General features: G+C 24.5%; 1 long non-coding RNA gene and 1 pseudogene across 1 annotated transcript; one reads left to right on the top strand and one right to left on the bottom strand.

Annotated features, from left to right (window-relative positions):
- Window positions 1–5,930: 5,930 nt before the first annotated feature.
- Window positions 5,931–8,147, bottom strand: LOC112599484. Its single transcript, XR_003114942.1, has 3 exons — window positions 7,974–8,147; window positions 7,502–7,701; window positions 5,931–6,129 (listed from the first exon to the last, which is right to left on the bottom strand). It is a non-coding gene; the product is annotated as an uncharacterized LOC112599484 (long non-coding RNA).
- A 2,407-nt stretch (window positions 8,148–10,554) lies between these two features.
- LOC112599442 lies at window positions 10,555–15,365 on the top strand (annotated as a pseudogene).
- The last annotated feature ends 1,277 nt before the right edge of the window (window positions 15,366–16,642 follow it).

Here is a 16,642-nt window from a genome sequence, read left to right as displayed (position 1 = left end):
GATTGTCAGATATTTTTTGGACTCTGCAGCAGGATCATTCTTTTTTAAAGATAGTATTGAAAAAAGGTGGGCTACCTATAATGTTTTAAAGCCTGATGAATTTTTCAATGTTTTTTTAAACATTTTGATTTTAAGTAGATAAAATATACATGAATAAACTTATATAATGAACTTAACGTTTTATTATACACATATTTAATTTTAAATTATTCCATAAAAAAAACAATTTAGCCTGTTTAAAATATATATATATATTAAATATCATAAAAGATTTGTTTATTTGATTTATTTTATGAGAAAAAACAGCAAATAGGAACACCCGAACACTTATACATATGTTCGTAAATTACCTAAATATCTATAAATGTATTTATTTAACGAAATATAGAGCAAAACTGTTTAAATCAATAATTATACTTATTAATACCTAAATGTATTATTCATGTTATAATACAAAATTTAATTCTACTTTAGAAATAAAAGCAGACAATTTTTTTCAATTAATAGTTTTTAGTTATAATATTTTTCCAAGTAATATAAATTTATATTAAATGATAATATTATAAATGTTATGAAATTGTTAAACGGAGTTATTTATAGACAAAATAAAATATAGTTATAAAAGTGTTCATTATAATACAAAGTTTGAAATAAAAAAATTTAAAAAATATTGCAATGTATTGTTTTAATTAATAATCATGTGATTATATGAATATATTACTAAATTATTTATTTATTAAGTTGTTATTGATTGCCTTATTTTTTTCTTTGTAAAATGAATGTATAAAATATTTGCAAATTCAAATACGGCATCTAATTGACGTAAAATTGTATTTTATTGTATGATTTAATTGTATATTCATAATATAAGCTAAATAAATTACATACTACTCATTAATAGTGTAGTGTGGGTAATTGGGGAATTAATAATTATTGTACAATGCGTTCTATTATAAAAAAAAACTAATAGCGTATACATAGATTTTTACACACCTTGGTGCCTCATAATACTAAAATTATACTTAAATAACAAAAAGAAATACATGAATAACTTATAGTTTATACGTAGGGTGATTCTATTTTAATAATGAAAGCTGAACACATTCATCACATAAAAAAAAATTAAAAATGCTAATAGGTATTTAATTAATTAACTATAAACATTCTTTAACTTTTTCTTTTTAGAAACAGTTTTAAGATAATGTTATATCTTGTATCATTAAGGTAGGAAAATTATTAAAACAACGTTTCATGGCTACTTACGACTCAAAAATTTTAATCTTTTTATTTAATGTTTGTTGATGAAAATGTTGGTATTGAAACAGAAGACCATATTTATAATTTAATAATCTGAAACAAAATATATTTCTAAAAATGTATTGATGTACCTACAAATTGTTTTTATCAATTGTCTTCAGATATAATTTCCCAGACAAAATTATTTAGAATTAATATCAACATTTCAGTTTTCAATAAAAGGAGGAAACAATAGTTTTGAACAGCCCAAATAAATAATTTAAAAAATCTGACAGTATCTTTTAGAAACGCAATAATTCTACTTACATTTTTATCAAATTAACATTATCATCTTATATATTTTAAAACTTAAATAGTTTTTTTACTTTAATCTTTTGAAATAAAACTTTTTTTATTAACTAATAACATGATTTGGAATTATAAAATAGTAGCTAGATGTTTTACAAAAATAATTGCATTTACAAATTAAAATTCTATAAACTTTAGGAAATTTTAATTGAATAACCAAAATATTAGTGCATTTTCCTCTTTTAATTAAAAAAATAAATATATTTGTTGCTTTATCTATATCAATTTTGTCTGAAATATCACTTTTAACTGTAATTATTAGCAAATTATTTAGCTATTAATTCCCCATTGTTAAGCATAGAAGAATGCAATTCAAACACAATCAAAAATATATGGGTTACTTATATTAAAAATGATAACATTTATTTTGAATGTGTATTAATTGCTGCTAAAGATGAAAATTCTATAATATTACAGTGAATTCAATGTTAGAAAAGACTAAATTTATAGATATGTACTAATATACCTAGTACCTTCCTACCTACCTATAACAAATAATCAAGAAAATATGTTTATAAGCAAAAATAAATTAATAATTTAGGCAATTTAAAGCTGTTGGCAAATTGATTGAACTTAAAAAGAAATCATAGCTGAAAAAAAATATAATTTTAAATTACCTACCTATTAATTTTCTAAGACCAAATAAATCATATTAAATTTTCCTCTAAAAGTACAAAACAAATGTATGCTAGACATTAAACATGTAATAATAGTCAAACTAAAGTCATAAATATTTTAAGATATTAAGTTACTAATTGAACTATTTTAATAATTATGGTCTAAAAAAATATAATATATATATATTCAATATTAAATAATATATTAGATAAGTTAAAACTATAAATTGGTAAAATATATTAATAATTTGAAGTAAAATAATTTATATTCATGTACTGTGTTAATGATATATTCAGGAGCGGTCTGGTATTCCTTATAATTTTTAACACTAAATGAATCATACTAATGACTAATGATTAATGATTATTTACTATTCGCACACATTTACACTACAATACTACATACACAAGGGCCCATCAAAAATTGCCTATATTCAACTCCTTAGGTTGATATCGAATCTACAATAAAATTAATGTGGTTCATGCGATTAAATAATAAAAAAAATACTAATAACTATATCAAAAATAGTATAAGCCACACAAATTATCAAGTTTAGAAGTTTAGTTCTAGTATATTATAACAAAGATTAGCCGCTGTGATTAAAAATGAATCTAGTGGGTTGGTTTCAACTATATAATATCATCACAGTAGAAAATAATACAATATTACTATAATAGTAGAATAATTATGTCCTATGAATTAAGGTTCCTATATCGTATTATATGAACTTTAAGAAAATCTTAGTTGTGTGTAATTACACGGATATTTTTATAGACGTCTGAAGTTTAAATATCATCGAACTTGGATATTCACACGTAAAAATACAATTTCTCATTGGACGGCTTAGGTTTTTTTTTTTAGTAATTCTCAAAGTAGGTAATAATTATTAACCATAGTAACTTGATACATTCCACTGTTATTCAAATTATCAGTTTCAATACTTAATAAAATTTTCAAAATAATCTATTGGTATTTATAATTTTTAATTACCGTTATACACTTTTGAAAAAACTAAAAATAAATATTATAGATCTACTTGTAATAATACTATAGTAATATGATAAATATGCATTCAACCTACCGTATTACTGACAGAACCTATCTAGTATAAATTACTATAATAGCAATATAATAATATAATATTATATCATCTTAAAATATACTTGGTACCTACCTAATATAGGCTGACAAACCATTTCCACTCAAAGTTGTTTTTATTTTTTCAATAATTTGTTACTTATTAAACTAAAATTAAACAGTTTAAAACGTCCATTTATGAGTTAAGACTTAAGTACCTTACTTAATTCTGTAGTACTCGACATCTACTGTACAACAAAGCAATTTTCTACTTACCCGTTTTTTTTCAGTGTGTGTTTGTGTGCTTTAATATTTTTCTACAAAATAAATTAAATACATTTTGTAATCTATGTAATACCTACCTATTCCATGATTTTAGAGTTAACCACATACCGTGACTAATGTCAATAAAACCGAAAAATAATTACTATACTAAGAGCTATTACTATTTGCTTAGCATTATTTTTCTCGTAGGTGATGATTATACGATGAAAACTGTTATCTTATTAGTTTAACATAAGTTTTGACTTATTTATTATGATAATTTCAAATAAGACTGGCATAACCATTAAGTGACGCTAATAAAAAAAAATAATATGAAGGAAGAACAAGAGTTTTTGATGCCTAAATAATCTATGACATATGCCTATTTGTAGTTAGAAATCAAAAACATGTTATGTATTTAATAGTACCTATAATAGTATATAGTTAATAATATAGTTTTTAATATGCGATTTTTATTAAAATTTATCAATTTATAATTAATCAAATCAAAAAGCCTACAACTTGAGTTATGAATTATTATTTTATTGTAAATAATATAATATTCAAGATTTAATTTCAAGGCTTTAAGTAAAAATTACTAAAAGATTGTTCCACATTACAGGATGGTTATTCACTGCCATAATTCATGGCTCTTACTTCATAATTATCGAAAAGAAACAAAGAAAGTCGCCAAAACATTATAATAAAGTATAATATAAAACATTGTACTTACTATTAGACATTAGTTAGTCTAGTTATTAACCTACTACCAAACCTTCAATTTTTTAGTATTATTAACGAAATTGATGAAATATATATAATTAAAGCAGAAATTTTAAAAATAACGTAAAAATATGCATTCATGATAAAATATGTAAAATAAAACATGCTTTATTTTAGTTCATATTATGTGAAATTGTTTATTATTTATCTTAATTTTATTAATTAATCATGTTTAACTAAAAATATGTGATTACATACAAATTCTAGCCCTAGTTACGATGTTATATTAGGAATAGTAGGATAATAATAACTAGGGCTGGGATTTATATGTAATAAAAAACGAAAAATATGTACTTATATATGTAATTAAAATTGCCAAAATATGTAGTATAAAATAAAAAATATGTTGTATAAAATAAAAATTATGTACTAAGAAAAATTGAAATACAATAAATTGATGTTTAATCAATCGTAAGGGAAACAATGACAAACCATATATTGTTTTAAAATTTCAAAATTAAATGTACGGCGATTTGGTCTTAACACTGACTTATGCCTACTAAAGGAGCGTTCCACATTACAAAGTAAATTCATAAATATATTTTGTCAAATAATTGTTGAACATAAAGTTTAATCTAAAATCATTAAGATATGGTTATTGAACAGAAACAGATAAGATAAACTAAAATCAAGTTATTAATATTTATTTTAACCTACTTATTTCCTATATGCATTATACACTTACAATTTGTCGAGTACCGTTATCGAAATAAAATATAAAATATTACTAAACCATCAAAATTGTCAAAATTTACGAAGTATGTAAAAAAAAATCGAAAATTTTACAAAGTATGTAAAAATATGTATTTATGACGAAATATGTAAAAATATGTAAAATAAAATATGTCTTATTTTATTGCAAATTACGTGAAACGAATTTATCATTTGCAATAATTAATTTATCGTGTTTCACTAAAAATATGTATTTACATATAAATCCCAGCCCTAATAATAACTAATAAGAAAGGATACAATGAATGAATTAAAAATAGTAAACATGGGTTATTAAAGTGTTACTGAACATAACAAGGAAGTAATGAATGAAAATTAAAAAAAAAAAAAAAAAAACAAGTATAAGAATTAACTAAATAAGATGTATATAATTACTAATATGTTTACTTAATTAAAATCATTTTAAAATGTTTTTTGTTTTATGAATGCCATTTAATTTAGTTATTATAAGATGATCTGTCATATTTAAAAATAAATATCTTGGCTTCTATTTTTAAACTTACTACATTACAGATGAAATTATTACCAATATAAATTTTTTGAATTATAAGCTAGTATATATTTAATAACCATATTAAATATTAATTACTTTATTGTATGATTATTATTTGAATCTTGATATTATACAAGTGTATTGCATGATCATGTATTATTACATAGGTACCTAACATAAAACATACAATAATATTCAACTATAATATTATGTTATGATTTGTTTATATACAATTATTTTATAAATAAAAATTATAGACTTACAAGAGAAATCTGTAATTGGTATAAAAAAATTTTTTTTATATTATTAACTTTATAGAATTTAGATAAAATAAGTATGTATATATTATATTAGTTGATTGAAATAATATTAAATTTGTCGACAATTATAGATTATTTAGATTATTAGCTATTCTATTAAAAACATTTAACAAAGGTTCGGATATCAATATTGGTATTATGTCACAGCTTCATTTTACCAATCTTCCACTCAAAACTTTGCAGTCATCCATAATATATATTACCACTGATTCTTCATAGCGCCTAGGGAGTATCTTTCTAGAAAAATATTAAATAATGTTGTTTTTAATATTTAGTTAACATACATAATAAAATAAAATACGGATAAATACTAAAATTGTATTAAGTAATTTGAAAATATAGCACAGGTCAGATGAAATAAGTACATGAGTTGACAACCATCTCTTTTTTAAAAGAACAAAGATATAAATTTCACAAACGCAAATTAAGTTTTATAGATATAATGTAAATAACCAAGTATACTACACATAATGCTGGCATTATACGAGCAACAAAATCAATATCAATTATCCACACGCTACTTTCATTCTGTGTCTGGTATTAATTGTCAACAAAAATTCTTAATTTTCAATTGTTTTTGGTCTTGTTGCATATTGTTGTATTAAGCTGTATAATTACTTTTTAAGAACTATAATTTTCATAAAATGTATTTAACAGTTTTTAAATTATGTATGTATGTATATCTAACAAGTTCAATTGGATTATATTCTAAAATTGTTTTATTTGAGTTGCAATTAATAAAACAAACTAAGTAATTATATCATTGAATTATTATTACTTATTTTTCAGATTTAATAAAATTATAATAATTATTTTAACTCAATTTTCATCACTTAAATCAAATTTATATAGGAACAGATTGGAATTTCGGACCAGCCTGGGAAAATAACTTTTTAGCGGTCCTGCACTAGCAGTAATTCGTTGGGTTGGCGGTTTAAGCGCAAGTATACTAAGTGTATTGAAGATAATAATTTTTTTTTTATTCTTTAAAGGCGCAGAAAATATTTATTGATAATTTATGGTGTTTTCATTGTTTCAATAAAAATTATTATATTATAATATATTTGTGAGGTTTACATATAGATAGATTAAATAGATACTCAGTTGTGATTAGATGTAATTTTTAGTTAAAAATCAATTTACTTTAAATGTATATATACAATGTACTAATATACTGTTTAAAAAATACTAAAATATTACTATTTAATTACATATCTTATTATTAGCAATATTATAGAGTACCTATAGAAAATATTAACATTACAATAATACAATATTGCCCAGTATAAAATGTTATACTGTTACATTGTACTAATATTTAATAGTCATATAAAATATTGGTCTATAGCTTTCTAGTTTGTTGTTCTGCAAATTACAATTCTTGCTATGAAAAAAAATTAAATTATAATAAATAAAAATAATAAAATTAAATACTTATAACAAAGAAAATTGTATATCCCTAATCTTAGTAAGTTTTTAACAGACTACAGCAGTGGAGATTATATAGCGAGCAGTAAGCCTGTCATTTAGTTAGTATGCGGCCCATCGGGAATTTCCCGATTTCCTGATGGCCCAATCCGTCCCTGTATATATATATATATATATATACCTATTATCCCTTGGTACATACAAGCACCTCCACAAAATATCTGTACAATAGACTTATAATTTTTAAAAGTGTTGTTCAATCCAATTTAGTATTGTCAATTAACTGTTTATGGTTAATTATATTGATCACATCTTGTTCAATTCTTTATGGAATCATTAAACTTTGCAGGACTTCCAACAGTGATCCAAATTTAATTGTCTCTGCAAAGATAAAAATTTCAAATAAATTAAACTTAAGATTTTTCTTAGGAATCTTGCCACTTATATCAAAAATATGTTAAATGCAAATACCAATAACCATTGAATGTACAAGACTTAAATTAAAGGATAAATTTACTCTTTATTTATTTAATGTTAAACACATTTATCACACCCCAGATACTCTAAATACTAAGTGGTTTGAAAAATAAAAATTAATAGAAAATATATTATTAAAATAGCTAATAAAGATAATTTATTTAGTGAGTACTTACTTAGATCTCCATTTCAAAACCAATTGTTTAGCAAACTTGGTTACATTCTACTGGATGAATTATACATACATTTTTAAGAATTTTAATGACTAAAGTCATCCATACTCCATATGCTTAACATTTATACCACAGATTTTTATTTTAAAAAACATTGTAAAATCCATTAAGTGATTGACCATACATTTATTACTTATCAACTCTGATAAGGAAAGTAGAATTTATTATACCTACTTATATGCTTAATGAATGATAACAGTAATACTATATAATCTATTGCCTATGCATATCTTAAAAGGAGTTAAAATTAACATATATTTTGTTTTTTAAATATAATTTAAGATTCAGGATGGATAAATAATAATTATTATTATTGAAACTTTATTGTTAAACATTAATTATATCAGTGATATTCAAACAAGTTATTAAATTATTTAATAAGTACCTATTATACATATAACGAACCTACATAATTTTCAAAATATTTTACTATTCTAAACTACGAATTTATTAAAACTTAAAACTATTCGTATAACCTCGTTTAAAGAAAATTATAAAAATACAAAACAACAAACGGTAAACTTATTACTGATTGGAAAAAAGATGTACTTAATTATACAAATATCAGATATGATCATAAAAGAAAACTTTTTTTTAATAAATAACATCACAATAAGACGTTCAATTTAAGGTATTTTTATTTTGGATTTTGTTGTAAAAATAATTAAATTTTGGAGTAAAAAACACGATTATAACATTATACCATTATATAAACAATAATTAGACTAACCATGTACCTATGAACTAAGATTAATATTAAAATTAAAATTATTATTTTTATTGTTAGATTGGTATCTTAATAATATGTTAATTTTGGCATTAATAGAGTGTTATAAAATCAAGGTAAGTAAGTAAAATATTATGCATAAAGTGATATTCAAAATAATAATAATAAAGGTAGGCAAGTAGATACCGCTCTGCTATAATTTAGTTGTCGAGTGGATCACAATTATAAGTGTGTTAAATTTGAGTTCAATAATTGATCATTGTAAACAAAAACTATTCTGAACGGAAACAATTTTGTATATCTATCAAAGTAATTTGCTAAGTATTAAGGTAGGTTAAAATAATTTTTCTAAAAATATTGCATTTATTATATAAAAAGTAATTAATTATTATAATGATGTATATTTATACCGTATTATATCAATTAATAAACATAACTCAAAATGTAATCCTCACCTATTTTAAATATAACTCAAAGAGTATTAATCGTAGAAAATTAATAATGTTTCGAAAAACGTTTCATTATTATTAACTATACTCAATGAAATAAAACCCAAGTTATGTATAGTCATTTTAAATTTTGAGTCATTTTTTTTAAATGATAATGAAATATTTTTGTTTAGTTGAAAAGCTTAAAAGTTAATACAAAATCCTATAAATTTTTTTTTTTTTTTTTGAAATTTAAAATTATTAAAAAAACATATTTACAGTTTACTTTTTGTAATCAATTAGAAATCATTTTAAAAATTACAAAAATATGTAAATTATTTATAAAATGTTTAGTTTTTATTTTTATAGAAGTATAGAAAGTCGCTGCTCAGAATCGTTTTTTGTTAGTACCTATGACCCCAAATATTATTATTGTTTATATTATTTGTATTACTTTTATTAGTTATTACTATTTAGTATTTACTACCTATATTATTATCGTGGCGCCACAACAGTATCGAACGTTAGGTGGCCTAGCTAGTAGTTAGTTGTAGTATTTTGGTAATCTTTGCGTTCAGACAAGTTAATTCGGTGTTGTTTTGATTTAGTCTATTGTCTGTTAACTTTTTATTTTTGTGCCATGCTAGGATTCGGAAGTTATTACATAAGTGTTATTACATTTGCATATTTTTCTTTGGCTATAAGATTTATCGCTAAGTAAGCTTAAAATTAATTTCATGACACTACGAAAAAATATTAAAAGGCTATAGAGCATATTTTAATGATTTGGCATAATTGTAGTTTTATAGCATGTTTTTAATTTTACTATTTATTAGAGTATATATTTTGATGATATATAAATTTTATGATAGGTACAATTTGAAAATTTGATAATGAAAAAAAATAAATAATACCTACGTTACAATGTGTATTAATTTTGAGGGTTTTCACTAGGTATTATTGTAATGTGTTTTTTAAATCCCTAGTTGACATACATTTCCCATTTTTATGAAGTAATAAATAATAATTAATATTTAGAAATATTATAAAATGTAAAAATATTTTTTGATGAAATATTTGTATTTATGAAAATTATGAGTAAAAAATCAGTTGAGCTTTGTGGTAATTTTAACAAAAAATTCACTAAAAATAAAAATCTCTTAATTTTATTTGCAACAGCATTATCGCCAATAACAGATTCTTATAGTATTCGTCTGAAACTCTGAAATCGTTTATCATAATTATCAGTACTATATACAAATGTCTGCATTATCACACATCGTGTTTAGAGCTGATAACTCTTATCTTTCGCAGTTCATACTTCGTTGAGAAACTTCAAACTTGTAAAATTGTTCATTTTTGAAATTTTGATTTAATATTTTATAATAATTACTTCTTTGTCGATGTCATAATATAGAAAAACCACATTCTATTTTATGATTTAATTACCTGTATTATATACAGTTCTATGAACACATAACAAAGTTATTCAGGTAAGATACATATTTTTGATTTTAATAATTATTGTATTTATTAGATAGTTGACTTGCAGACATATTTAATAAAAAAACACTGGACTTAATGAATATTGCAATTTTTTCCATCAGATTAATTAATTTTGTATTATTTATGTAATAGAAATGAGTAAATAATTATCTCTTAGCTAATTTTACCTTAAAAATATAACTACGATACTATAAAGTTTTGTTTATAATTGAGTTGAGTAAGTGTAAATATAGAAGATATTGTATAGGTAAACCAATCAAGTGATATTAAGATGTCAACTGGTAATAATTATTTGTTATTGACCAAAAGTTTTTACTCTGTGTTTTATAGATATTTTTTTATAATATTGCCTTCATTAACAAGTACTAGTTGCTTCATTTAGCTTCTTGCACACCTGGATATAATTTTTCTAAATTCTTTTGCTTGTTATCACAGATATTTTTATTATATTTATCTCTTTATATGCAGCTTAATGTCATTTTGTGCTCTACTATAGCAAGGAAATCTACATCATTGTGACTTTTTGATTACTGTATTATTTATTATTTTAAATCATTTTATATATTTCATCTTTTTATTCTAGTGAAACACGTTTAATATTCATATCTCTTAATATTTATATTATAAAACCAATGTTATTAGTAGTCTTAAGATAATAAAAGTTTAGTTGGTTTTGTATTGCTTGTAGTGAATTATAGCAAATTACTCAGACTACCTATTATAGGTGATTTTAAATTATGATAAAGTTTTTAAAATGCTTGTAAATAAATTCTATGAGTGATACTTAATAATAATTGTATTCTTAACTGAAGAATCTAGTTAAATTACACAGTTTTAATTGTTATGTATAAAAATGATTGCACATTTGTTAATATTTGGTAATATTGGAAACTTTTGAACTAATTGCCAATTAAGACTAAATTTTGCATACATTTTCCTTAAGATATCCCTATTTAATAACCAATGAGGTTTCTACAATGTATTTCACACAAGAATATGGTTTTGGATTATAAAAATAAAGTATTTTTTTGTTTATATTATAGAAATTAAAGAGACTTATAAAATCTATATTGTATAATAATAATAAAAAATAAAAGATTGCATATTTGTAACTTATATACTCGTAAAATACTCAACTCTTTCTGACAAAATAAAACTACAAGCAAATTTCCCATCGTGGTCAAATCATTTCACAAAGCTAAGTTTACTGATACTGATTTACCCATGGATTGTGATATAGCTTTTTTTTATGAATTAAAAATATGAAATATAGATTGGATCGCTCAGTACAATAAAAACAAGGAAATACTTCCTACAAATGATAAAATTATTTATTTTATCACAAAAATGCATTATTTGAAAAAATAAATATTTTCATCACTTTAAAAAAGTAATTTTTACACCTCTATAAATATTTAAAATGTATTTTTAATTCCACACAAAAATGAATAATATTTAGATAAAATTAATAATTAAAAAAAATAAATAACTTTTCATTACTTATCCAAAAGTGAGAAATGGAATTGTATTTTTAAATACTTGAATTAAGCATTTGTGTAAAATATTCTTTAGCAAAAATTGTGCAATCCAGTGGCATACCCAGGAATTTGTAATGATGTGAGGTGGTGCATCTCTATTTTTTATTTGGTCTTCTAATACAAGTCTAATTTACTTTTTGACTATCAAATTACTTGTAAACATGCTATGTGTAGACATAAAGCTAATATAATTGGTGTCAATTTATTTAATAGATAATATTTGATTATATTAAAGTTTTTATACAATACTAATATCTGATAATATAATATACTAGAACTAGAATCTAGATAGGTATTAAAATTTTAATTTGGTATATATTAACATTGTAAACTAATTTATAGGTCTGTGGTTATATTGTTGTACTATCATCTTACTGACTCATAGCTAATTTTGTGTTCAGAATAATACATTTTACGGTGTTATTTTTAATATTAGAGTGAATAGACTAAAATATTCTAAACAAAACACTTAAAAAAAAAAAAAATGTAAATTCTGAAAATTTAAAATAATGCAGTTTATTATAATATATAGCGAATAATAGGAAAATAGGTGATAATTATCTTTATTTGTTTGTAAATGAAACTACTGTTCCAAGAGGTTTGTGTATAAAATATATTTAAGTTCATTTAGTTTTAAATTGAAATAAAATTGTTTTTTAAGTTTGGCCATTGCAGATTTATTTATTGGTGTACATATGTACAAACCCCTAGAAAAACCTAATATTTAATTTCATTTAAAGGATTGCTAGTCACCACCAATTGTAAAACTAATAGTATTTGAAAATATCAATTGTCTATAAACAACTTGAAAATTGACAAAATATTTTGAAAACTGTATCATTGTTTCCAATTATTAAGAAAAATGTCCTATGTATGACCATCCTAACACCATAACTACATTAAACATATTTAGTGCTATTATTACTACTGTTAATAGTACTTATAAATTAAAATAATAATTATAAAAATATTTTGAAAAAAAGTTCAATTTAAACAGTGCAAACATATTATAAAAAATATTTTTTGGCTTTTTAAAAGTACGGTTGATAATTTATTACACTAAAAATGTTAAAATATAAAATATTTAAATTAATAAACTAATTTATTTCAGATATAAATTGATTTATGAGACAATTGTTTGAAATTGTATGCATCTAATATAATTTCCGATATTATATAAATGGCACAATAGTTATATGGTAACATGTGTATGTATTGGACTCTGGTAGAAGAAATTAAAATGATATGATGTATTCAACAGTTTTAGAATTAAAAAAAAAAAAATTTTACAAATGCAGAAATAATAATTATAATAACATAACATAACATAAATGTATTTTAGTATGTAGTAGTAGTATAATATATTATTTTATTTGTATAAAAATATAAATAAAATACAAATATTGTGTTGTAATGCTATAAATTTGATTTTACAATTTGTTCACAGAGCTGTATGTATGTTGTGTGGTCGAATTGGATTAGGAATTCAGAGATTAATACAATTGTTTTCAATGAAATCGATCGCTGTTCCGATAAAAAATATGGAAAATAATTTATTACAACATTCGGTTTTGCTTGTTCGCAATAAATCAGATGTCGGTGTACAGTGTTCCACACTAAATGGTCTAGAAACGACCGACTGTAAATCTGACACCGACGAAGACGCCCGGCAGGAAAACCCAGACTTGCAGATAAGCAAACGTAAACTTGATGGTCAGACTGGGCACTCAAAGAAGCCTAAGAAAGTCAAATTGGATCCGGTTTTAACAACGCGCCCAGGTTATACGGCTGAAAGGTTTGACGAAACGTCTTATTACATCGAAAACGGTCTGAGGAAGGTTTATCCTTATTACTTCACGTTCACCACCTACACAAAAGGACGATGGGTGGGCAGGACCCTGATGGACGTGTTTGGCGAGGAGTTTCGTGCCCATTCATCCGACGAATACGAACGTCACATCGAAAAAGGATCGCTGACCATAAACAATGAACGCGTAACCGCCGATTACGTGTTGAAGCACAACGATCTTCTGGCGAACGTTGTGCACAGACACGAAGTGCCAGTGGCAAGTGGCACAATCGACGTCGTACACTTGGATGACGATATCGTGGTCGTCAACAAGCCCTCCAGCATTCCGGTGCACCCGTGTGGCCGTTACAGGCACAACACCGTGATATTCGTGCTGGCGAAAGAGCACGGTCTGAGAGACTTAAAAACCATCCACCGACTCGATCGGTTGACTAGCGGCGTTCTAATGTTCGGCCGGACGCAGAACAGAGCACGGACACTGGAGGCACAGATACGGGACCGGTTGGTAAACAAACAGTACGTGTGTCGTGTCGACGGCAGGTTTCCCGAGTCGGTCGAGTGCGAGCAGCCAATCGAGGTGATCAGCTACAAGATTGGCGTGTGCAAGGTGTCGCCGAGCGGGAAACAATGTAGCACATCGTTCCAGCTGATCGGGTACAACGAGCAGGCAGACATCAGCGTCGTGTTATGTAAGCCCCGTTCGGGTCGCATGCACCAGATCCGCGTCCACTTGCAGTACCTGGGTCATCCGATTCAAAACGATCCGTTGTATAACGATACCATATTCGGCCCGGAGAAGGGGCGAGCCGGCAATTTCGGCAAGACCGACAAGCAACTGGTCCAGGACCTGATACACGCTCACAACGCTGAAAATTGGTCGACGACCGACGACGGATTTCCCGTTTTACCGGTAGCAGACGACGGACTTTCGGTTTTATCTACGGCCGAGAATGGAGGACCGGTGAAGGTTCGTGCGACGGTCGACGTATCCACACAGACCGGAATCGACATGCCGGACGTCGGGTTTGACGAAAAAAAGCTCACGGTAGACGCTCACTGTCAAGAGTGCAAGATCCGTTACAAAGACCCAAAACCCTCAGATCTTGTCATGTATTTGCACGCTTTAAAATACAGTGGGCCGGACTGGGCATACGAAACACCTATGCCCGCATGGGCTGATGTCAATTGGCAAGAGCCGTAATTCCTTTTGGTACACTACACTACACTAGTGTATTTTAACATGCGATTAGGTAGTTTTTTCAATGATTTATATTGTATTTTTATAGTTCGTAAACGTTTTAAGTAAATACATATTTTTAATTTTAATTTGCATTTCGTAAAATTGCGAATGGTCCCCGTCTTGATCATTTTTCATTTACAAAACCACATTTAAAGTGTTCTTGACGATACTTAAAAGTTAAAAGTTACTGTATTTTGAGTTATACTATACTTTTAGGTATATTATTATTGTTGTGTAAAGAAATAATTCGACAAGTAATTAAAACAATAAAAAAAAAACAGTAAATATTCGCAAAAACATTAGTTGATTTAATAGAACAAATATGACTTTTTTAAACTAAATTTTTGTTTCACAAACTGTTGTAATCTACCTACAATGAACAATGGGTGAGTATCATAAGACAGCTATTGAAATCACTATTAATACTGAGAAATTTATTTTATTGAAAACACATTTAAATTATATTTGTTAAGTTGTATTGTAATATTAATGTTACAATTATTCTAACTATAATTGAAGTAATTTAACGTGTAATTTACTATATTATTTATTATTTTTACATGCAATTTCTTTTTTAACATTTTAAGTTTTAACTTAAAATAATAATATAAATACTATGATTAGGTATTTTTTTTTTAGATTTATCAATGTAACTACAAATTGTACATTGTCAATTAACTATTCAGTTACAATCAGAAATATATTTTTAAATTAAAATAATCTTATACCGATCTAGCTGAAATCAAAATATTTGGTCGATTTGATGATGTTTAATATTTTATAGTATTATTTATTAAGTGTTAAAAATAATGTGATTAATAGTTCTTTTGTAATTTGGTAAGGATTGTTATTAGTATTGTATGGGAAGCAGATATATAAATTTAAAAATATCTATATTTTAAATAGATATTGAAAAATATTATTTATTTAATTTATTTTCATAGAACTAACATTTTATTAAATAGTATAGGTACTTTTATAGCAAATAAAAGAAGTTGCAAAGATATATTTAAGATACATCAAAAATAGAAATTGAGATTTTAATAAATGAGTATACAAAAATATATAGAAATAGAAATGTACCTACATCGTCTTATTTGAACTACAGAAATTAGACACAGAATAAATAAATTTATATTTCATGAACGAGCTTAAAACTCTTTTAATTAACAATAATAAACATAAAATCAATTAACAAATAAACAATCATGTGTAATCAACAATTATCGAGTATTAAAAAGAACAAAAATTATTTAAAAATGTATAAAATAAATAATAATACAAAATACACAAAAATAAGAAGTAGAAGTAGAATGTAAAATTGACAAAATACCATCCTTAAATCGATCGCTTATTGTTATTA

This window comes from Melanaphis sacchari, unplaced genomic scaffold (assembly GCF_002803265.2).
Source record: "Melanaphis sacchari strain LSU unplaced genomic scaffold, SCAv2.0 Contig51_pilon_pilon, whole genome shotgun sequence".
Taxonomy (NCBI): Eukaryota; Metazoa; Arthropoda; class Insecta; order Hemiptera; family Aphididae; genus Melanaphis; species Melanaphis sacchari.
The sequence above is the reverse complement of the archived record's forward strand: the minus strand, read 5'-3'. Positions and strand labels throughout refer to the sequence as shown.